This window comes from Triturus cristatus, chromosome 1_2 (assembly GCF_964204655.1).
Source record: "Triturus cristatus chromosome 1_2, aTriCri1.1, whole genome shotgun sequence".
Lineage (NCBI taxonomy): Eukaryota > Metazoa > Chordata > Amphibia > Caudata > Salamandridae > Triturus > Triturus cristatus.
Window position 1 is genome coordinate 1,198,255,092 of NC_140580.1, and position 24,820 is coordinate 1,198,279,911.

Here is a 24,820-nt window from a genome sequence, read left to right on the forward strand (position 1 = left end):
GAGTACATTAGTGTCAGAACTGGTCATCATAGGGAGACACAACCAGAATGGGATGTTGGATGTGTCAGGAAGAACAACATGGGAAGGCACCAGCACAGATCCAGAGCAGGACTCAGATAGATGAATCCTTTACATACAATCACTAACATGCACACAGGTCAGACGGCACGCACACCATACTCAAATACATAAAGGACACAACTATCTTGGGGCAGACTATGATTTGCCAGGCCAGGTCAACACACACCTTGTGGACCCGGGTCATTCAAATACCACTGTTCACTCATGGATGGTTGCCTGACAACTGAACATCTGTGGAAGGTGATCCATAATCAGCAACATCTGCTGGCTTGTTGACAAGCAACAGAGGAGGCAGGAAACAAGTTGTCCTGACTTATCCCACTCTGTGTTCATCACAGCTTGTCATGCGGCAAAGTAAAATCAACCCAGTTGCTAAATCAGAATTGGTGCTGCGTTTGAGCATCTGTCAGCATGGCTAACATCACAGCCTGCAACTGAACCAGTGTCTATTGATGACATAGGGATGCACCTGTCTACAGCAAAGCCCTTAGGAAATTGGCCCAGACAACATACAAGTTTCCAGACACAGCCACTCAGTAATGATTTAATTGATTGTCACACAAACATGAAGTTGTTGTGTCTCAGTCATCAGTGAAATATTTGGAGACAAAATCCAGCAGGAATGTGGAAAATACATGGGCTGACAACAATGTAGGCTACAGTCATCATGTGTGGACTGGGTGCGCAGCACACAACGCCCAATCTGTGTGTCTAAGGTCATCTCCTGAGCATGTCATTCACACTAATTCAGCATCGACCTACTCAGGCTGTGGCATGTGCTGATAACAAATAATTCCATTCTGAATGTGCAGATTGTGTACTGCAGAGTTGTAGGAGTACACATGAGTCTCAGGACGTAGGTTCCACTGACAGTGTTGGAGGGACCACACTACAGCACATTGTGTAAGCTGAGCTGCCACCATTGTTGAGGATGCTGGGGCGGGCTTAACCTGTGGCTCTGAGACACAATTGACATAGACATCCTCAAGCCAGGAGATATGGGTACACCTTGTGAGGATGAGGGATATGTGCAGAATGTATCTTGCTCTGTCCACATTTGGTCATGAAACACTGCGCCTTTTATATTTAACAACGTCAAGGAGACCCTCTAGTAAGACATATTGCCCTCTGGCTCTGTGTCACTTTTCAATGTGGTAAATGGAACCTCATATGGACCAACACAGAAACCTACACTTTCCAAACTAGATTCCAGTGTGTAAAATACATTAACAATGAAAACACTTATGGAACTGGGTGTAATGTTCCGGTGTCACATGGGTTTTTTGTGACAGCGCACCGTATTTACAGTAGCACAACCAGAGATATCATTGCAATGAGTCCCTCTCCCTTGATGTCCCCATACCTCTGACATTCCAAGTCTGAGTGACATCAGTTCACATGTGTGCGTAGTCTCCTTGGAAGTGTAGGGATGCGTTTCAGGAGTAGTCTGACCCCAGGTGGCCCAACAACACACATCTTTGACTTATCACTTGGGGGGAAATAGCCATCCAAGCAATGGACTGCCATCCAAAGTTTCTGCATCATGACAGTTCAATATAAGCAATCAACACCTCTATCCCAGGGCTATGTACAAAATAAAGAATGATTAATCAGTGACAACATCGACTTACAAAGGATAACTCACCACTCATGCCCACACACAACTCAGACAAGGCAAAGCTAGGTGGAGGCAACTTGTTCTGTGAGGACAATAGGTTTTGCATATGCCACTGCACTCAAAACGGACATTCCAACAATCAGTCATGAACATTCAGAGGCAGACAGCAAGCTGCAGAAAACACATACTACATCCTCATATTTCATCGGCCAACTGTTTTTGCCTACTTACATACACATTATCAACAAAAAAGTACATTTCAACATTTCCTCTTGGCCTGCATAATCTCTACTTGTGTGGGTATGACCCCTCTCACGTCCACCTCAAAGTACATGCTCATCTCTCAAAACTATCAGACACACACAAGCACGTCATAAGCCCCCTCTGATGCATTTTTCTGAGAAAGCATGTCTGCCCCACAAGCTCCTGCCTTGTACTCAGACTCTTCCTAAATGAATCTCAATATCTCACACCGGTGCTGCCCTTCTTACATCCACATCTACATTCACAGCACCACTCTTCATCACTATGTACACAACACCTCTCACATACATGACGTGTACACAATGTACTGTACTCATCACCTCATCAGCAAATATCAAGCGTTACATGTCAAAAGGACCACTCTCGCAACTAGTTGCATCCTCAATAATGTCTTAGACTGCACTCATTTAACAACGTGCAGTATCATAGCCCACTTAGACATGCTCACTTAACACATCAACACATCTCACAACAAGATACTTAGGGGCATATTCTCAAGAACGTGTGATAATCATTGTAAAAGTAACTTAACGCAACCTACAACATCGCTGTCTATCGCGGGAAATTTACGCCGTGTTAACCAAGTATTCACAACACGGCGGTACCATGCAATAGTCACCAGATAACGCGTCAAATGGGCGCTTTAAAATCAACACCACGCCGCAAAAATGCGAAACACAAACGCAAAAAAAGCTGCGATAAGGCCAATCGCGATACAAAAAGCTGCGAAAACCAGCCACAGGCCTGCAAATCTGACGCGTCTGGCGGGAAAATCCACTATACAAGCAGAACAAGAAAAACACACCAGAAACAATCCAGAGTGTGCAGCACAGCACCATGGATGCACCCTGACCGAGCGCAGAGGCCAACGAGAACCCCACAGGTCCCACAGACCACCAGCAAGGTACAACGGGGTCGGGGAAGGCCAGGGAGAAGAGGGAGAGGAAGACGGGGTGCAGTCCGCAGCAACACAAGAACTGTAGCGTAGTTCCTATTTCCCTAATAGGCTCTGCGCATTGGAATAATATACCCTAGAGATTTGGCATAGGACTGAGGTCAGTATGCCTCTATCGAGTATATTAAACTTCATTAATTTGTACCAGCTAACTCAGAGGCCACTAGAAACTCCTTGTAAGCAACAAGGGAGTAGTTTCTGGCAACCGCATAAACATGCCAACTTTGTTTCCCTTTAGAATCAGAACACTCTCAGAATCGTGGAAACAACAGATAACAGTTTCACTCAGCTAATCGTGCCTGCTTAGTTTCTTCAGCGTTACACAGAAATAATAGACGGGCGTTTCAATAAAAGGATTTATTGAACAGTCTTGTTTCTCGTGTAAGAGATATGAGCTGTTATAATCACAAGACAGTATGCGAGATATATTATGTACAGCGTAAGCAGTAGAAAGAAATAATACTGCACTAGCATTATCTTTTAGCTATGACACATATATTCATATACATAAATGACATAGGCTAAAAATGCGAGTACTCCTAAGATGCTTCTCTAACTAGTTCTACCCCAGTGTACCTAACCTAAGTGTAGTACTAAGTAAGAAGTAGGGGCTGTATTCTATAGGATGTTATTCTGTAGTTTAGTATAGTATGCCAAGAGTCCCTCTAGGTTCTAGTCACCTCCATACTTTGAGAATGAGAGAGGTGGGAATCCCTTTCCGGGTCTCGAACTCTAACACTCCGCGAAGGGAGTCAGAACACTGGAAGCTGGATTCTCTGCGAGCAGGGATTACAGCGTCTCTTGTCAGTGCGTCAGGCCAGGACACGGGCTCCTCTAAAGTAGAGGTCTCCTCCTTACTTGCCGTACTTGTCGTGGCAAGGGAAGGTATATTTATACCTGGAAGGTACTTAGGAATGTTTGCATTGACGTAAAGTCGGGCAGAGGAAGACGTCTTGAATGAACCCTTAAGGAATAGCGGTTCATGCATAATAAATGAGTTCTTGGAGAAATCAATAATCCTGGGCTAGGGAAACTCCCAACAGGTTAAGGGTCTGGTTTCTAAGAACTCGTTGTGACGTTGGGGTGGGCGGATGTAGGTGACCATGCCTGTATTTGGATAGCATGGCTAATGCCTAAATAAGGACTGGGATCTTATGCCTATATAAGGGCAATGCGAATTGTGCCTATATAAGGACATGATTCAGGAAAACCTATATACGGACACCTAAAGCGGAATACAACACCCACTCCACTTACGAATTAACAATAGTAATAAATGCTAAACAATAAAATGCTAAACATTTAAAACTGAGTACCACATGTTGCTAAAAACATTTGTAAAAGCATACTAAAAGAATTTCTCTATTAAAAAAACTTTTGCTAGACATGAAATGCAAAGGTACTGTACATAGTAAAGCAATGTTTCATTCTAAGCATATTTTGACAGTAAATGCTAAATGAATGAACATAAATATATACATATGACAAAATGGTTCACAGTTATTCAAAACTCAAAGCCATTTCATGTCATGGTACTTAAATGAAAGTGTGGTAAATAAAGGTGACAATGTGTCTCTGGAAGTTTTCAAAGAAGTCCATTCTATATGAATAGTTCTACTGTAAGCAGATTAAATTGCTGTGAAAATTCAAATTTAGAGAGGAGAAAAAAAAACCATAAATTTTTGGAAAAGTTCCAAGGTTTGTTTTTAAAATATGGAGGCCAAATTCATAGCTTTCCCGGTACACTGTGAGGCGAATCAAAAGTCAATGTATGGGTCTGGTGAAAACATAAAATCCTCTATTCCTGTAAACAAAAGCTCGTCTACCGATGTTGGTGATAGTTGGAATACCTCGTTTAGAAAATTAACTGCACATAGATGTGAAGCATCGCCTTCAGCATTGGATGCTACAGCAATGTTCGCATCCGTTGCTGCCTGTGTGCCTGTTGATCCATCTCGTAACTCAGCAGTAGCAGGAAGCATCTGTGAGATCTCAACGAATGCCGTCATCAGGATTGGTAGCCTCTGGGGACAACACAGAGCATGGGCTGTTATCGGGTCCAGCAGAGCATCGATATCCGTTGGCATGACTGATGGGAGTGTTAGACAGATGTCTAGCACGCATTCTTCACCGCAAAGCAGTCAGCGTAGAACAGGTAAGATGCAATCTTTCCAAATTAGTCTGAATGACAGAAACCATGTTGGATTTAATTCTCGTAGACGAGGTATGCCCAAAAGTTGCACTATGCGCTCACGGCACTTCTGTTCTAGGAGAACTTTCTCCAAGTTGCTGGGAGTGATGCCAGTGGATAGTCTTGCCATAGCGCAGTACTAGGAATAAAAACAGGATTCCTGCAACGAGTGCCAGAATTAAATGGTGGACCACCAAACACCGAGTGCACCAAGTTTGGTATGATTCCGAGGACTGCCTGAAAAGGTGTTAACAGTCCTGAACATATGGTCTTAAATACATGTACAATGCAGCTCGTATCAGACATGTTTAAGATACATCCCATCATTTCTGCGAAATGTATAGTGCAGTTTGTATGTAACAGAGCCTGTATCTCAGCCGAAGTCCTTGCAATTTGTAGATCATAGGTTTCTTTGGCCGAGGTCAAAGGCACAGTTTGTAACAAAAGCATGGCTTTCAGTCTGCTTAAAGTATCAAAATGTATAAAAGAGACATTCAATGAAAGCCATAGAGGCGACTCCCTGACTGTTTCTATTTGGGGGAACAATACTTGCAAGCAACAAGTAACCCTGGAGCTAACGGCTAACGGTTAACAGCTATGGGATTCCTGGCAACATGCCACAGCAACTCTGATCATTCAACATGAGGTAACTCCCATTTGAAAGTTGGCTAAACGTTGGATTAATCACAGCTGGTGAACCTTGCAGGTGGCAGGACAAGTTTGCCACTGAACCATTACAAGCCCTGTGTAAAGAAGTGTCCCGACATATGAGTGAACCGCCTAGTGCATTTTCACAGTGTGTACCGCTTAGAAACACTTCACGCCCCCCACTCCAACATCTGCGTGTGTAAGGTAAATCCCAGAATGTCTTAATGTATTCTTTACCCAACCTTTCATATTTGCCTGCTTGCATTTGTTTGAGGCAATACTGAAAATGGAAAGTTGCTACAGGCAGAGTTTTTTTGCCATGAATGATCCATTCTGTAGCTGGTTTTTCTGCTACCATAAATGGCAATTTTTCCAGTTTTTCAATGATCAGCACTGTATACTTCGCTCCCCTTTGTGCCAGTTTGATCTGTTTTTCAATGAGATTGTATTCTGAAAACAGAGACGACGTGTTGATAAAACGCCAAGGTACATAGCCTGCACACAAGGATTGCAGTGTCCAGCCTAATAACATAATAGAATGTAACTGAGATTGGCCTTGTTGCAACATGGCTAAATCTTGTTCCAGTATGTCAATAGCAGAGGATACAATGTTGCCCAGTGAATATATTCTGGATGACCGAGTCGTTAACCCATTATCGACCACAGCGAGAGATTTCTCTAAATTAATGCGATCAATTTCACGTATTCTTTGTGCAACCTTCCATATTTCCTTATAAGCAGCATAAATGCCAGCATATATGAAACGTTTTTGACACCATTTTCATGGACCTAGCCAGAAATCCCTAAGGTCTGCGCCTTCTTTAAATAAAGATAAGTGTTGTTTCACATCCTCGAGTGTAGATTTTTGTAGCCAATTAAGGCATAAGTTTCCTACACTGTATGTTGTTACTACCCCTGGATGCTGTCTTTGAACATAACGTGGGTCTGGCCTATTGATAGTAAAACCCTGTATTCTATTCAGGAATCTTTCTTGACAGATGTTTGTCTCTGTGGGCCAGAGCAACCATTTTTCCCAATCAGGATCTGATCTGTTGTTCTGTAGAATTGTGTCTACTGTGACCGCTCCCTGTGTAGTGTTATTACTTGCAGGTTTTGGTACAGAAGGTGTGTTCATGTCTTTGATCTTGGCTAATCCAAGGCACGATGTTTGTTGGACAGTGTCATTTCAAAAACATTATTTGCTGAGGGATGATGCAGGCTCTAAACAAAGCTTCTATCCCCTGCACTTGCCAATCTTTAGAACCCCAGACAGATTTTGTGTCAATTGTGTCTTTCCAAAAGTCAAACCCTTGTCTAGACAGTGGGGCTATAAAGGCTGCAGAATAAATCTGTTTTGTATTAGTTAACGTATTTTTCGTTCCTGTAAAAGGATTCTGCATTGGATGTATTGTACCCTGAAAGATATGGAAACTTATTTGCAAACGTTTTTGAACTACCCCATGGTGGTGTAGGAAAATGTTCCCATTGGTTATACATAAATACATTTCTAGGTGTTGCAGTTTTATGCAGGAAATGATGACCATAGTGGTTGTAACAATAAAGCTGTTCATAGTCTGATGAACCCTCTAAGTTTTCATTGCTAGAGAATGCAACAGACCTTTCTAGATCAGACATCATTTTATTAACAGTCTCAAAGTCCTAATAATCAGAATAGTTACTGGAGGTAATAAAGTCACTTAATGAAATTTTAAATAAGTGTAGAATCTTCAAAAGTTCCGACGGCCCGAATATATAATAATCGGTTTTGTCCCAAACGATACCATCTTGTATAGGAACGGCTGTGATGTTCACTGCTGACAAGTCTCTTGCTTAACGATGGGATGATTTGTGTGGTTTCAAAAGTAAGTTCACATTTTTACTTTCAGTGTCCAAATAAATATATCTTCCATTTATCAGCACGCTAAGAGTCATTACTAAAGCTAGCCAGAGCAGAAAGAAAAATATTCCAGAAATTATCCATAGTTCAATCCATGGTGAAACCAGATAAGTCTTTTCCAGGAAATGAAAAAAGTCTTGTACTTGATCTTTGAAAGTTCTTTGGGCTGGCGACGTTTCAGGTTAGCTTGGATCCTCAGAAAACGTATCAAAGTTAATGAAATAGCCAGAAGCAGTTCGGTCAATTGTTCGAATTGCATCAGGATTCATTGAAATCACTGGAACCAGTTGATCACGTGTTACGTTTGTGTAGACAGGTGTATCTGGATGAACTGTTACTTGAGTTTCAAGAGGGATGAGTTCCATAGTATTGTTGCTTAGTCCTTCATCTCTTACTGCTGAATTCTCGATGGTCATGTGTCTTTTAGTCTGAACCTCTTGGATAGTAGCGAGAGGAGTGCGTCTGCTACTTGGTCGGAGTCCACAAGGCCTATCTTTTCTCCTTTTTTCCAGCAAGGGGCAGCAGAAGTACTGTTCTTGTTCCGTGGGTGGCTAGGACAGGTACTGGTTGTCTGTAAGAAGGACCAAATTCCTTTCTTCTCTCTGACTAGATCCCCAACTTTTGGGATCCAGACAAGCCTTGGTGGGACAGCTGGATTTTCCCCAGTGGTGGTTGGCTTCAGGAACACGTTGATTTGTTTCGATCTTAGTTCATTTAGATCCTGTAAAACAGCCACCTGACCTTTGATATCAAAGGGTTTATTCCACCACTGTGCCTTTACGTTCGAGATCAGGAACCCACATTCTTGTCCCAAATAGGACCTCATATGGAGTGACCCCCCCTAGAGAACTTCTTGGCAAATTATTTAATGAGCGTTGGGCACCATAAAGATGTTTGACCCACCCATCACCCAAACCTAGTACTCTAGCTGTTATAGACTGCTTTATGTCCCGGTTTTTCCTTTCCACAACAGAATTTCCCTCAGGATAAAACGCAGAGGAGTACCGCAATGCTACACCCAAACTGGCCATGGCTTCTTTGTAAGCCCGAGAGCTAAACGCAGGGCCCTGGTCAGAATGTAGTGTGCCAATTGTGTATGTGCCGATAAAGACTCGCGAATCTTTTATAACAGTTTGAGCGTCAGCCGAGCGCTGAGGCCACATCCATAGTAACCTTGAGCACGGATCCACTGCGACCATTATATATTTATAGTTACCGTCCCTTTGCAAGGGACCGCAGTGGTCCAGGTAAACACAAGCTAATGGTTTGTCTGAAATCAACAGGGGTGTCTGCACAGGATGTTTCACTATGGAGACTTTCATCTGTTGGCATATTTCACATTCCAAAACATAGTTTTTGGTCTGTTTCCTAATGCCAGGCCACCAATATATTTGTTTTAGTAAAGAGACTGTTGCAGAAACACCTGCATGGGCAGAGGCTTTCCCTTCATGTGCTGCTAGGATCAGTCGTAATCTATGTTCCATGTTTGGAATCACCCTATCCCCCACTCAAGGGATTCGAGCAAAAGGAACGTTGTTCGCATCAATTACATAAGAGTACTTGAGTGGAAATTTCTTTGGTAACGCTGCACCACTGCCTTTGCTCGAAGCATTGAGAGCCAACAATATCTCACTGTCTATTTTCGTTTTTGAACGAGTGATCGCAGCTACGGAAGCCGTCTGAACTGCCCCCTTTGCGGCTTCATCAGACAATGAATTCCCTGTAACGTGAACGCCATCACGTTTATGACTCAGTGTGTCAGGTCCGAGCAAGACAAGCCCTGTAGTGCTCTTAGATCAAGTCTGTTGGGTAAAGTGGAATACAGGAGCAACCGATTAAAACCTCGCAGAGTAATATCTCTGCAAGTGATGCCCAGATTATTTCATAATCTATTTGATTCAATTTGGCGAAATTCCAAGATGGCCACCCATACAGTCCTGCACACATGCTGTCTTCAACACATACAAACAGTGAGTCACTCATTCATGCACCTATGCACTACGTAATACCCCCCACCGAACCATGCAGACACTCAGACTGATACTCAAAAAAACAACTAATAACCTATATAGACACCCATGTAGCTACTCACCAACCCATGCAGCCACTTATACATAAAGTGAGAGACTGATACAGATATTTACATATTTAAACATTACTCACTAAGCCATGTATTCACTATGATACACTTAATCAGTCAGTTACACAATCAATTTTTCAAAAACAAATCATCCATTTAGACACTTATATACCCATTTATTCTTCCATCGACCTTGAGATATACATATATAAAACATATTTAATTTTCAGAAAAACACACATTCACTGGATGATGTCATCAGTGATGTCATCAGTGATGTCATTTGAGATGTCATCAGTGATGTCATGAGTGATGTCACTGACCATGTCATGAGTGATGTAATATGTGACGTCATCAGCAGTGCATTGCGGGCGCGCGAGTTATAGTTAGCTGAACTAACTATAACGGGGGAATTTCAATGGTTTTGTACAAGTGAAAAGTCCAGCTAACTATAACACCTCGGAAACCTATGGTTTTTTCAGTGAATTTCTGAGGTTTTTTAAATGCTAATTCCTAACTATAACATGCCTGAAACCTATGGTTTTTTCAGTGAATTTCTGAGGTTTTTTAAATGCTAATTCCTAACTATAACATGCCTGAAACCTATGTTTTTTTCTGTGAATTTCAAAGGTTTTTTAAATGCTAATTTCTAACTATGCCTACAGAGATAGGACATGTGAAGAAAGAAGAAAAAATGCACAGAAAGAAAAAAAATAAGTGCAGAAAGAAGCAACAGAAGTCCTCAAAGACGAAGAAAAGTGCAGGAAGAAGGATAACGTGCAGAAAGAACAAAAAGAAGAGCAGAAAGAAGCCTTGTTGCAAAATCATCCTGTACCCTCAACTTTTTCAGACGGATACTGGTGGTAACTGAGTCTGACTAACCAGTCCTAGAGCCAGTGCTATGTTAAAAGACACTTAGAATACAGTGAAAACACCTACATACACTAGGGAACATTATGCGTTGGGGTCCCCCTGTGATTAGCATGACCTCCTCTGTAAGCCCCTAGTATATAAAATAGGGCAGGGGGATTAAAACTACCTCTTAAAACAGGCCACAGGGCGTTTTTGCACACGTTAACTCAGGCCCCGTCCCCTCCCTTCACCACTGTGTAAACATGCCCTGTGTCCGTTTTTAGTTGGGAGATTAAGTTCATTTGAATCCTGAGGGTCCCTAGGGTCCAACTAGCCCACTAGGTACCTCCAATAAGTGCCACAGAGCTGCGTTGCAGAGAGGTGTAAAAAGTGGCACGGCCTGGACCACCTCTCTGCAATGCAGCTCAGTGGCGCCTACTGGAAGCACTTGGTGGGCTAGTTAGCCCCCAGGGGCCCTCAGTATTGAAGGGAAATTATATTCCCAATTTAAAACGTGCCATAGTGCGTGTTTGCACACGTCACCTCAGGCCCCGTCCCCTCCCTTCACCACTGTGTAAACGCGCCCTGTGGCTGTTCTAAGTTGAGAGATTAAGTCCCCTTGAATCCTAAGGGTCCCTAGGGTCAAACTAGACCACTAGGTACCTCCAGTAAGCACCACAGAGCTGCGTTGCAGAGAGGTGTAAAAATGGGCTTGGCCTCAGAACACCTGTCTGCAGCGCAGCTCCCTGGCGCATACTGGAGATGCCTGTTGGGCTAGTTGGCCCTCAGGGACCCTCAGTATTGAAGAGGAATTAATTCCCCAACTTACAACTCGCGAGGGGGCGCGTTTGCAGAGTGTTGCAAGGAGGGGGCGTGGCCTCCGGCACGATGCCAGTCTTTTATTTATTTTAATTTTTTAAGAAGGGGGGCTGTGTGGTTCCCCTTCTTATTCTAATTTATTGGCCCTGATGACCCCATCCCCCAGGGCCTGTCTCCTAATTATATTTTTTTGACCCCAATCCCCAGGGCCGGCCACTGTTTTTTATTATTTTTAAAAAATATATATTTATAGACACACCTAAGACATGCTGGACAAACCGTACGTACCTATCACCATGACGATTTCCGTGATATTCATTAAAAGGCGACTATGCATACAATGAATCCACGTGGAATGTATTTACACCACTAGTGAAGCTCTGACATGTCTGATGCCCTACCGTGCCTAATCCCGGTAGACACCCTTGTCGTTTATTTATACAAACATGGGTAGCTATTGACGGGCACATTTAATACACATGCACACCAAGCCATTCAAAGGGGATTCGACAAAAATTCGACCAAAACTATGCAAGAAACCCCCCTCACGGTTAATAAAACACACATCCACTGCCGGATGTGTAATACTTTTTATTTTACTCTCTGGAAAGGGGATGAACATCACTTGAGAGTCACAGCGCGCTCCTGGCAGAGCCCAATGCTGTGTTACACCCACCATTGCCTGCTGAGTGCCACACACCTCTGTGTTGTATTCCACTAGCTAGTGCATATGCTATGACACTCTCTAGCCCATGTGCACTGTAACACCACCCCGTGAATATGTCATGCCACACTTGTCTTCGCACGGGTTATATTGCCCCATCTAACGTGCCTTCCTCGATGCCTATGTTATAACGCACAGTGCTATGCCATACATATTACAATATGGGATCCATATCTTTGTCACAGTGCATATGCAACGTTACACTCCCCAGGACATATTTTATATTACAACTTTAGAGACTAGTTAGGTTACACAACACTGCCCTGTGCATATTATACTCCAAGGCGCATATCGCATAGCACGCGCTAGTGCCTGTGCTATCTCGCGCTCTCCAATGAATCTGTCATTGCGCAAAATGTATTGCATATTATATTTCACGCCCGGTTCATCTTATATCACACTTTTTGGTGCATAGTTTATACCATACACTATATCTAGTTTTCATTTTCAATCGTGCTCTCAGGACTATGTTCTATATAACACTGTGTTCACCTACCCTTTTCACGGGCATTACATTTTGCGATAGGGGGTGGAGGGTCAGGGGGTGTTTCTGCCAAGTGAGCCCGGAGTCACAGTCACAAACGTCCTCTTCTTCCTGAATAAAAGTGAGATTATGCTGCATACTTGTTCATATTTTAAGTAGTTCGCACAGACACACGTTTTAAAAACAATAAAGTTCCTAATACCCGCCTTCTCTGAACAGTTAGCTTGCTGCCCCATCCCCCTCCTCCCTATCCTCTGTTGTGTGAATCCATGGACTAGCCTCCTCCCTCCTGCCATGCATGGTCTGATGTGCTGCCACTGCCCTCAATTTAGTATGATGTACCAGTCCACTCCTCCTGCCCTCCATTGCCCAATTCTATGCCCCATCATTGACCTCCTGCTTAAACTCTGTGCTTAGCTTGCTGCCCTATTCTCCTTCCCCCTGCCCTCCGATGTCTTTGTGCATGCCCCTGCTCCATCCTTTTTGCCCACCATGTTCCATGGACCTGCCACTCCTATCTTCTCTGAGTGTTCTGTTGAGCTGCCACTCCCCTCCCACCTGCCTAGCATTGTCAGATGACTGTAACCTGTCCCTGCCACCTCCACCCTGCCTGTCCACATGCCATGCCCCTACCCTCTTCCTCCTGTCCTACATGGTCCATTGTACTGCCACACCCTTCTGGCCTCCCTGGTCTGTTGTGCTGCAACTGCCCCTCCTGCCTGCCCCGTGCGGTCTGTTGTGAGGCCCCTTCCCCTGAACTTTCTTGTCTGTGCACAGGTCCTGACCCTCCCTTCTATCCTCCATCGTCCTTTGTGCATGCCCCTGCACCCTCCTTCTTGCCCATCATAGCCATTGTGCTGCCACTAACCCTCCCACTTGCCATGCATGGTCTTCTGTGCTGCCATGGCCCCTCCCACCTTCCCTGTGTGGTCAGTTAGCTGCCCCTGACCCCCTCCCACCTTCCCTCCATGGTCTGTGTGTATGCCATCATAGTCTCACTGTTGCTCTTCATGGTGTGTCTTGCTTCTAGTGCCCATCCTGCCTGACCTCCATGGCTATCTTGCTGCTCCTGCCCTGCCCCCTTGCCCCCAGCCCTCTGTTTACATGTGCAGACCCCTACTCCCTCCCTCCTGGCTTGTCTGTTCCATTGTAATGCCCCTGATCCGTCCCTCCTGCCCTTTATGGTCTGTTATGCTGCAGCTTTCTCTCCTGTCTGTCCATTATGGTCAGCTAGCTACCATTGCCTCTTGCCCCTCTGTTCTCTGTTGTCCATGTGCATGGTCCTGTCCCCTCCCTCTTGCTTTCTATGGATTGTTGTGCTGCACTCCCGTCCCGCATGCCCTGTGTGGTGTATTGTGCTGCTGCAAACCCTGATGCCTGCCCTGCACGGTCAGTTTGGTGCACCTCTCCATGTCCCTCCTGTCCTCTGTTATCCAAGTCCATGTCCCTACCCCATTTCCTTCCATGATCCAATGTACCATACTTGCGAACATTTTGAACTTGGTAAGAGGGAGATTTTGAAAAAAAACTGGGGTATTGATTTTCCCCTTTGAGTTACATTGAAAAAGAGGAGATTGTAGACAGGAGACAGATCAAATAAAGCCCATTTGAGCTTAAAGACATTGGACGTTTCCTGGCTGAATCGGGTCTGTTGGCATGTATGGTTGTACTACCATTGCCTCTTCCTTCTGCCCACAATGGTCTATTACATTGCCACAGCCTCTCTTGCAAGTCCTGTATTGTTGGTTTGTTCCCCCTGCCCCCCTTTCCACTGCCCTCCATAGTCTGTTGTGCTGCCACGGCCCTCCCTGCCTGCTCAGTGTGGTTAAATTGTTGCCTTTGCACCCTCCTACCTGCCTTCAATTTTCAGAGTCCGTGCCCCTGGCCTCTGCCTCTCAACAGTATCCTAATGAACAACTAGATTGCTAACATTCTATATTTATTACAAAAGTGTGGAACGCCTGACGTCATCTTGATGTAATCAAAACTGTAATACCTAGAGCATTTCCTTTAGAAATTACATATATGAGAGGGTCTTATTGGCATCAAAATTATGGTTAGTGCTCTAAAAGACTAAAATAAGGACATATTTTCTGAGTTTTCAAATAGCGACAAAGCACTTTTAAATTATTTGTTATTTTTATGTTTTTTTATTCAGTTGACCACTTGATTAAATGTTGCACTTAGGGGAGAGGATGTGGTGTTACTTCCAGAACTGCAGACTTTGCAACTGGGGAACCAGGTTGGAGTTTCTGCTTCAGCTCGACATTCTGTGATTCTGGTCAATTCACTTAGTCTCCCCATGTCTACAACCAAAATGAATTTGTTCTTGTGTGATGTAACCAATGCTCATGTAAAGCACTCCAATACCTGAAAAGTCTGCACTATACAACACTGCAAAAACACAAAATAATAAGTGTTTTGCACACTTCTGTCATTGGGCTATATTTGGGCTACATCTGGGTGATTTTGGGCTACATTTGGGCTCTTTTATCTACGGTGGCCATCTTGGGAGATTTATTTGTTATGAAGTTTCCTAATTTCCTCATGTACTGCAGTCTCCTCAGTAGGAAATGCTTTCAGTTTTTTACTTTGATTCCATCATGAAGGCATTCAGATATGTCACACATTTGCCATAAATTCTGAATGTTAGCACTCTAGTTGCTCATTAGATCACTGTAGTAAAACTACTGTTCACCATGGAAGTCTGCTCCTGGTATTAAAAGTGCATGTTTCAGTCTGCATGTCAGAATTTTTTAATGAAATAGAAGAGGATTTGAGAAGTCACTCAAAATGTTCCCTCATTTTCTTTCTTCAGCATTAATCATAATTTCTATGGCAAAATGAACCCCCTCATTGTGTTCCTTTTTAAATTAAATGTTTTAAGTGTTACCAGTTTATTCCAATCAAGATGGCTTCAGGTGTGCCATACTTTTGTCATAATGAAGACAGTAAGCGCTCTAGTTGTTTTTAAGAACACTCTGGGACATTCTGTCATTGGGCTATACTTGGGCTACATCTGGGTGATATTTGGGCTACATTTGGGCTCTTTTGTCTCTGGTGGCCATCTTGGGAGACTTATTTGTTATGAAGTTTCCTAATTTCCTCATTTACTGCAGTCTCCTCAGTAGGAAATACTTTCAGTTTTTTACTTTGATTCCATCAAGAAGGCATTCAGATGTGTCACATATTTGCCATAAATTCAGAATGTTAGCACTCTTTTTGCTCATTAGATCACTGTAGTAAAGCTACTGCTCACCAGGGAAAACTGCTGCTGGTATTGAAAGTGCATGTTTCAGTCTGCATGTCAGAATTTTTTAATGAAATAGAAGAGGATTTGAGAAGTCACTCAAAATGTGCCCTAATTTTTCTTTCTGCAGCACTAATCATACTTTTTATGGAAAAATGAAACCCCTCATTTTGTTCCTTTTTAAATTAAATGTTTTAAGAGTTACCACTTTAATCCAAGCAAGATGGCTTCAGGCGTGCCATACGTTTATCATAAGTAGGACTGTTAGCGCTCTAGTTGTTCTTTGGAACACTCTGGGAAGCTGCAGTAGAACACAAAGGAATCAACTGACAGTCTCTGCCCTTGTTGGATGTACATGTTTTACTGAGAATGTCAGACTTCATTCTCACATGACTGAGAAAGATAATGTGAATTTACAGAAAATAAGCTCTCAGTTTAGCTTATAGATCACCTTCCAAACCTCTGTGGGAAAAGCATGAGAAAATATTTTTCTCTCAATCATGATATCCCAGCAGAAGGCTTTTTCACATGGTGAAATCACCTTAGAACATACCACAATTCCTAAAATGAGTATGGTACCATCAACAAATGATTTCTAATGTAACTAAAGTCTTAAAACCTTCTATTAACTGCAATGCTTTTTAATGAGGTGCTATCATGTATATTGGTCCCAAGATGGCTGCCAACACTTCTTGGATGAAGTGCTGACAGCCAATCAGATCTCAGGATGAGATGTGCGGTTAGGCTCCGCCCACATATATATATGATTTTACTTTTGATTTTCTCAGGAACTACTGAACAGATTGACACCAGACCTGCAAAAGGCACTTCCCTGACCTGAGGACTACCTCTCTGCTAAATTTCAAGTAATTCTGTTCAGCCGTTCGGGCTGTACCTTCGACTAAAGGTCCTATGGAAAAATGCATGGGGAAAACGTGTTTTGGGACCCCCCTTTTTTCTCAGCCCCCGCTTGACGAATCACCCCGAGACTTTCAGGGTAGGAGCTGAACGGAGCGCCCCATTAGTTTTGAAAATTTCGCGAGGATTCGTCCACCGGCGCCAAAGTTATTCAAAATAGAATTTTCAGATTTCCTATGGAAACTCGGTCCTAACTATAACTATCTACTGGCGGCCGCCAGTAGATAATAAGTATACTTACCAACTACTCAACGAAGTTCAGCATCTTTTTTCCTGCACCATACCAGAAAAGAAGAGGGTTAATATTAAAAGAATACTAGTGGGAAGTTCAGGTAACATTACTGAATAAAGAAAAGATACACACTATTCCTACATTTCTTTGGAGAGAGTTTAATAAGATTTCTTTTCCACAGAATTCTATTAAGAAAGACAGTTCTAATAAGAATACATAGAATTCCAGCCCACGGTAGAATTACAAGAGAGTGGCAAGCCAATTGAGAAGGACAGGTATTTAAGTTTGTTTCTGGGTTGGAGAGGGAAATGTAGTAAAGGATTATTGTTACAAAACCCCATTTATCTTTTTAGGAGACAATAGAAGTCAAGCAAGACTCCAGTCCAACAGAAGCAGAAGCAGTCTCTGGCAGTCTCTCTTTGTCATCCCAATTCCCCTTTCCCCCTCTTTGCTAGTTGTGAACTTAGTTTGCGGTAGCGGAGTAGGGGATTGAGGATCAATCATCTGTTCCTGCGGAATCTCAAGTTCTGGATCAGGTACTTGACAGATTGAAGTGACAGCCCAAAACTTCCTCCCAAGCAGTATGGCTGATGGAATTGATCTTAAGGCATTAGCGTCAGTTTTGGATGGAATACAGAAACAGCTTAGTGAAACTATGTTTGAGAATAAATCCTTGAGGGAAGAAATTAGAAAATCTAGTCAAGAGACCCAATTTTTGCGTCAGCAGTTTGAAGCAATTTCTGCTGGTGCCATAGAAGGTTCTAAGGAAAATAAGTCACAAACGTTCACTCCAGCCCCATCTACTGCTGAGTTGACCACTCAGGTTATTCATGCAATTTCCCCTACCATACCTCTAGCGGCTCCTGAAAGATTCATAGGTGATCCACAAAAGGCCCAGATATTCCTCACCCAATGCTCTCTTCATTTTCTTTGTCGGCCCATTATTTTTAAGGAGGATCAGTCCAAGGTGGCTTTCATATTGTCCTACCTGAGTGGAGATGCTGCTGCCTGGTCTATGCCGTTGGTAAATAACAATGATCACATTCTGTATACTTTCGAGGAGTTTAAGAAAGAATTCTTACGCATTTTTGATCGAAGGTCCATCTCTCACACTATAGATAATGAATTACTCGATTTAAAGCAAGGCAATCGGGATTTTGTCCCCTATCTGGCTCAATTCAATAAGCTAATTGTTGAAACGAATTGGCCCGAATTTTTTATAGAGGTCTCAAGGATGAATTAAAGGATGGATTAGCACAGATTCCCAAAGGACCTACAGATATTTCGGAGCTCATTGATCTAGTTCTACAGATTGATCAGCGTCAAGGTGAAAGGAAAAGTGAGCGTCGAAAAGATTTGAAATACTTCCCTCCCCGTTTTGATCGAGTCAGGTCAGAAAATTCCAAGAAAGGAGATGCATTTATAGAGGAAGAACCCATGCAGATCAGTTCTGTGCACGGACCCTTATCCAAGGAAGAAAGGGAGAAGAGACGTATGGGGAAACTCTGCATGTATTGTGGGAACTCTGGACATTTTGTTAGGGATTGTACTAAGAAGCCCAAGAATAATACCTGGGTAAAAGCCAAGCTCCACCAGTAGAAGGAGTTGCTCTGGTGGAAGCTAATGACAAGTCAACTCCGGATACACAGTTAATTGCCAACACCTTACAATCTGCTGCCCCTCATTTAATTGTGTCTGGTCTGATCAAGTTTGGAGAAGCAGAAGTAGATGAGATTTCAGTAATGATTGATTCAGGAGCTACGGGCAATTTTTGTGACCTGAGATTCTCCAAAACTTTAGGAATTCAATTTATAAGAAAGGAAAGACCTGAAGCAGTGCATGCAGTTGATGGAACCAATTTTTCATCTGGTCCCATAGTGTTTGAGACAGAGGATATTTTACTGAGGGGACCCTAAAGTCATTGGAGTCGGTTAAGATTCAGCCTCATAGATGCCCCCCAATTTCAGTTAATACTGGGCCTGCCTTGGCTGACTGAACATAATCCGAGAATAGATTGGGCCAAGAGATCTATTGAGATGGACTCGGAGTTTTGTAAGCTGCACTGTCGAGAGTTAAATGACAAGGTCTCTTTGGTTTCTCCACCTTGGTTGTTGGCCGGCCAGTCAAGATCCATTTGTGTCTTGGAGACGCAGGAAATTCCACCAGAGTATCGGGATTTGGCCTTGGTTTTTGATGAAAGAGAAGCTAATCAATTGCCTCCTCATCGCGATTATGATTGCAGGATAGAATTGGAGGCAGGTGCTTCGTTGCCGTGCAGCAGAATTTATGCCCTTTCAGAAAAAGAGAACCAACATCTTAAAGAGTACATCGATCAGTATTTGGCAAATGGCTTCATTCGGCCCTCACAGTCCCCTGTCTCCTCCCCGCTTTTCTTCATTCCTAAAAAGGATGGAAAATTGAGGACCTACATAGATTATAGGGCTTTGAATCTCATCACCAAGAAGAACAGATATCCGTTGCCCTTAATCTCTGAATTGATGGACCAAGTTAAAGGAGCAAAAGTGTACACAAAATTAGATTTAAGAGGAGCTTACCATCTAGTACACATGGCAGAAGGAGAAGAGTGGAAGACGGCGTTTCGAACCAGGTTTGGGTTGTTTGAATACCAAGTCATGCCCTTTGGCTTCTGTAATGCGCCCGCAGCTGTTCAACATTTTGTTAATGACATTTTGAGAGAATTCTTGGATCGATTTGCAGTGATATACATCGATGACATTCTTATTTTTTCTGCCAACTTGAAGGAACATATCCAGCATGTGCGACTAATTTTGAAGATGTTGCTTGAGAATCAGCTCTTCGTGAAATTGGAGAAATGTGTCTTTCATTCGTCGCAGGTGGAATTCTTGGATTTCATCCTGTCTCCGGATGGAGTGGCGATGGATGATGCCAAGGTGAAGGTCATTAGAGATTGGCCATCTCCACACAATGTGAAGGAGGTCCAAAGCTTTATTGGCTTCGCCAATTTCTACAGGCTATTCATCCAGGTTTTTCTGAGAAGGTTTCTCCCCTTACTCGTCTTTTGAAGAAAGGAGTAAGATTTGAGTGGTCTGCAGAGATCGAGGCAGCCTTTCAAGGATTAAAGAGAATCTTTATCACCGCTCCTGTTCAAATGTGATTTGTATGCAATTGGTACTTTTTCACCCTCATTAAATGTTAAATAGGTGAATCCGCATTGACCCGAAATTATTCGGATCACTAAATTGCGTTTATTTACGTGTGTTTGTAGGTGATTTGTTGCTAACATGTTAGCTTGGAGTGAAAGCAGGATGTCTGTGTGTTCCTGTGTCCAATTTTTTGTTGGAAAATCAGGTTTGATTAGTTTGTAGAGAGGTTTAACCCATTCTGTGTAATTTAGAATGTAAGTTCTTCCAAAATTTAAGAAACCCAAGATGGATTGTAAATCTTTCAGCATTTTTGGAGGTTGGAGCAGCGCACACTTTTCTAAAAAGTTAGTTGCCAGGCTCTTGCCTTCACTTGAAAGCTCATATCCTAGGAAAAGGACAATGAGATGGGCAATTCTGGATTTTTTAAAGTTGAATTTATAGCCCTCAGAGGCGAAGCCCAGTTTAATGGTATTCACCCTGTTCAAGTGCCTATATAGGTCATCGTCTGTCAGATAGATGTCATCGACATATGACAATGCCTCATCATCATAAATTTGTAGTAACTCTGTTACCCTTGCTGAGAATAACCCTGGGCTGTCCTTGAACCCCTGTGGGAGTCGACAAAATAGATGATGTATTCCCATTATTGAGAAAGCTGTTAAGTACCTGCTTTCAGGTGCTATGTTTTGACAAAAGAAACCAATTGAAATGTCCAATGCTACCTTCTTTTTTGTGAATTGAGGTTTTGATTTATTTTTCTGAACGTGTTGATCGTCTTTGAACTTCACACGTTCTTCTTTGTGATCTGACAGTCCTCTTCTTTCTCATGTCTGTGATGATATCTGAAAGGTACGAGAGGAACGTGTATCAGTATCCTGATACCTGTCAGGTTTTCTTAAAGTATCCCTATTCCTGAGGTTATACCTACTTTTAGAGGGCTCCTTTTGAGGAGACCTACCTCGGGATTGAGAACGTGTCTCTTTTGGATTTTGTTTATTAGTTTCCCACTTCTTTTTAGAAGATGTAGGATTTTGAATATTAGAGTCCTTCTCAGGACCTTCAGACAGTTTTGGCTTCATAGGTTTTCCAACCAAGCTGTCTCTGCCTAATTCTGCATAAGATTTTCTATTATTCTGGGTAGTTCATGTTGATGTTCTGTTACATCAAATTCCCTTAAGCATTGGCGGATCGCCACTGATGCTGCCTCCCCTTTAATATTAGATAATATTATTGTTGAGACCTGGTCGAAGTTTTTCATTAATTTCATACCTAAATTTAGAGCAGGCTCTGCCCCATATTTGTTTTGAATTTGTTTCAGGATATCTGGTATTACTGCAATTGACAGAGCATCATGTGTTTTAGTATAGATGGCAGCAAAGAGTGTGCCCCAAGTGGTGCAGTCTTCCAGTTGTGGTGTGATCCCCATTGGTAAACAGATTGTTAGAATTCTATGTTTCTCATAAGGGCTAGTATTAGGAAATACTGCTTCGATTTGAGTAATTTTTTGAGCTATCCAGAATGGAATTTGTTCACTTTTCATGGGCATTTTACCCATGACTGCGTGTAAAGTCTGTGGAGTAATTTTTAGTGTATACCCTTGTTGAGGGGTTTGATTTGGAATGGTTATTGGTGGTTGGACTGTGAAAGTCTGCATGACATATTGGACTAATTGTCTGTAAATGTTGATTAACTCTTGTAGTTGAATAAGTAATTCCTCGTCTGACATATCTTCGATGTCAGGATGAGGTGTGTAGCCTGCTAAACTCGGCCAAGTTGGTCCTGGTCTACCTAGTGGACCAAGCCTGGTAATGTTTTTGTGATGTTTTAGGGCACCTTTAAACCAGAGATTATGCTCCTGGTATGTGAGTGGAATTTCAATATCCTCGAAAGGAATATATTCCTCAGGTAGTTCATCTTCTTTAAAGAACTGAAATACTTTTGTTACTGGATTTGATTCTGGGAATACAATCCATGAATAGAATACCTCTGTCTGATAGGATTTGAGTGCCTCTATCACGAAAACTGCTCTACCACCTCTTGGTGTTAGGCCGTGTTTTATAAGTTTTAGAGTGATGGCTCTTCGTAAGTCACCCTCATCGGTTTCATTTAAACCTGTAAAATTAAAAGCTGCTACGGCTGGATCAGACTCAGCATTATCCCCGTTAAGGGACATTGTTTTTGAAAGAATGTAGAACAAGTTTCAAGGAAACAAAGATAAGGTGCACAATATTTTTGGAACACTGTATCCTTCAACGTTGATCAAATCAAACAGCTAATATATAGGATTTTGTCCTATTCAGCTTTGGTGGATACTTAACCCTACCCACTCCAGACGTCTTATGGAGTATGTGAGTAGGGATCTCTGAGAAAAGCACGACTGAGTTACTCAGTATCTAGCGTTAAATTAGTGCCTTACCAAAAGTTTGGGCGCCATGTAGTGTAGTTCCTATTTCCCTAATAGGCTCTGTGCATTGGAATAATATACCCTATAGGTTTGGCATAGGACTGAGGTCAGTATGCCCCTATCGAAGGGAGCAGTTTCTGGCAACCGCATAAACATAACAACTTTGTTTCCCTTTAGAATCGGAACACTCTCAGAATCGTAAAAACAACAGATAACAGTTTCACTCAGCTAATTGTTCATGCTTAGTTTCTTCAGAGTTACACAGAAAGAATAGACGGGCCTTTCAATAAAAGGATTTATTGAACAGTCTTGTTTCTCGTGTAAGAGAAATGAGCTGTTATAATCGCAAGACAGTATGTGAGATATATTATGTACAGCGTAAGTAGTAGAAAGAAATAATACTCCGCTAGCATTATCTTTTAGCTATGACAGATATATTCATATACATAAATAATATAGGCTAAAAATGGGAGTATTCATAAGATGATTCTCTAACTAGTTCTACCCCAGTGTACCTAACCTAAGTGTAGTACTATGTAAGAAGTAGGTGATGCATTCTATAGGATGTTATTCTATAGTTTAGTATAGTATGCCAAGAGTCCCTCTAGGTTCTAGTCAGCTCCACACCTTGAGAATGAGAGAGGTGGGAATCTCTTTACGGGGTCTCGAAATCTAACACCCCGTGAAGGGAGTCAGAACACTGGAAGCTGGATTCTCTGCGAGCAGGGATGACAGCGTCTCTTGTCAGTGTGTCAGGCCGGGACACGGGCTCCTCTAATGTCGAGGTCTCCTCCTTACTTGCCGTACTTGTCGTGGCAAGAGAAGGTATATTTATACCTGGAAGGTACTTAGGGATGTTTGCATTGATGTAAAGAAGGGCAGATGAAGACGTCATTAATGAACCCTTAGGGAATATCGGTTCATGCATACTAAATGAGTTCTTGGAGATAGCAATAATCCTGGGCTAGGGAAACTCCCAAAAGCTTAAGGGTCTGGTTTCTAAGAACTCGTTGTGACATTGGGGTGAACGGATGTAGGTGACCATGCCTGTATTTGGATAGAATGGCTAATGCCTAAATAAGGACTGGGATCTTATGCCTATATAAGGGCAATGCGAATTGTGCCTATATAAGGACATGATTCAGGAAAACCTATATACGGACACCTAAAGCGAAGTACAACAGACCAGAATCACGGAGGTGACAGAACACTACCAGCAACTGTCCCACAATCAGACTACCTGCAATGCAGCCAGAGTGTCGAGGAGGACAATGGATGAGGCCAAGAGGCGCTGGCATGACCTGAAAACCTAAACCAGGCAAAAACCCGCTGCCAACAGGAAGGCAGCAATGGCGACAGGAGGTGGGAGTCCTGCACCACAATAGGAGCAGGCGGAAATGGAGGCCAGTCATCAGTGTGGAGTCGGTGCAAGGAGGTGGGAGTACGGACACAGCTCAAGAGGACCTGACACAACAACAATAGGATGAGTAACGACCAGGTAATGGGGGGACGGGGGGAGATGGGCACAATGGCACACATGCACAATCAAGTATAGCACACTGCACACCCACAATGACCCAGGATCATGTCCCTCATCCCCATGGCACACTGCAGCACACACTCATAGCAATCACAGCACATCCCATGACAATGTGGCACAAAGTGCAACACCGACACTGCAGAACAGGGGACACAACTGGGTCTGCTCATGCGCAGAAGCAGGCCAATCACATTGGACAAAGCAGGGAACTGTGAGATGCATATGCACGGGTACAACCTCACATCCGTCATGTAGTCCCAATGTCCACTCCCCCCCCCCCAAATTGCCAGCACCGCCCAAACAGTCACAATGTACACTGTCACACAGTCGGCATGTAAACAAGTCAAGTCAAGTTAGCTTTATTCGACAATTGTCATAAAAGCGTACAAAAATTAATATAAGTACAGAATAAAAAAACATGTTAAAATAGGTTTAAAACAATAAATAAGAGGTATTTGCAAAGAGATTGACATTTCAGGGTTAGGAATGATTTACCCAGCCAACAATTTACTCCCAATCACCCAAGCCCTTCCAAGAAATTTAGCAACAGATATGTAAATGAGTGGAATTTCAGTAGAACGCAGGATTCTCACTGCCCCCTTGGCATTCCTCGTGCCCAGCTGTCGGCACATTGGTTTTAACCAGGCCCGTCGCGGGATTACATAAGATGGGCATTGAAATAAGAAATGGTTAACAGATTCAATAAGTGTGGTACAACCCGGGCAATTAAGCGTGTTA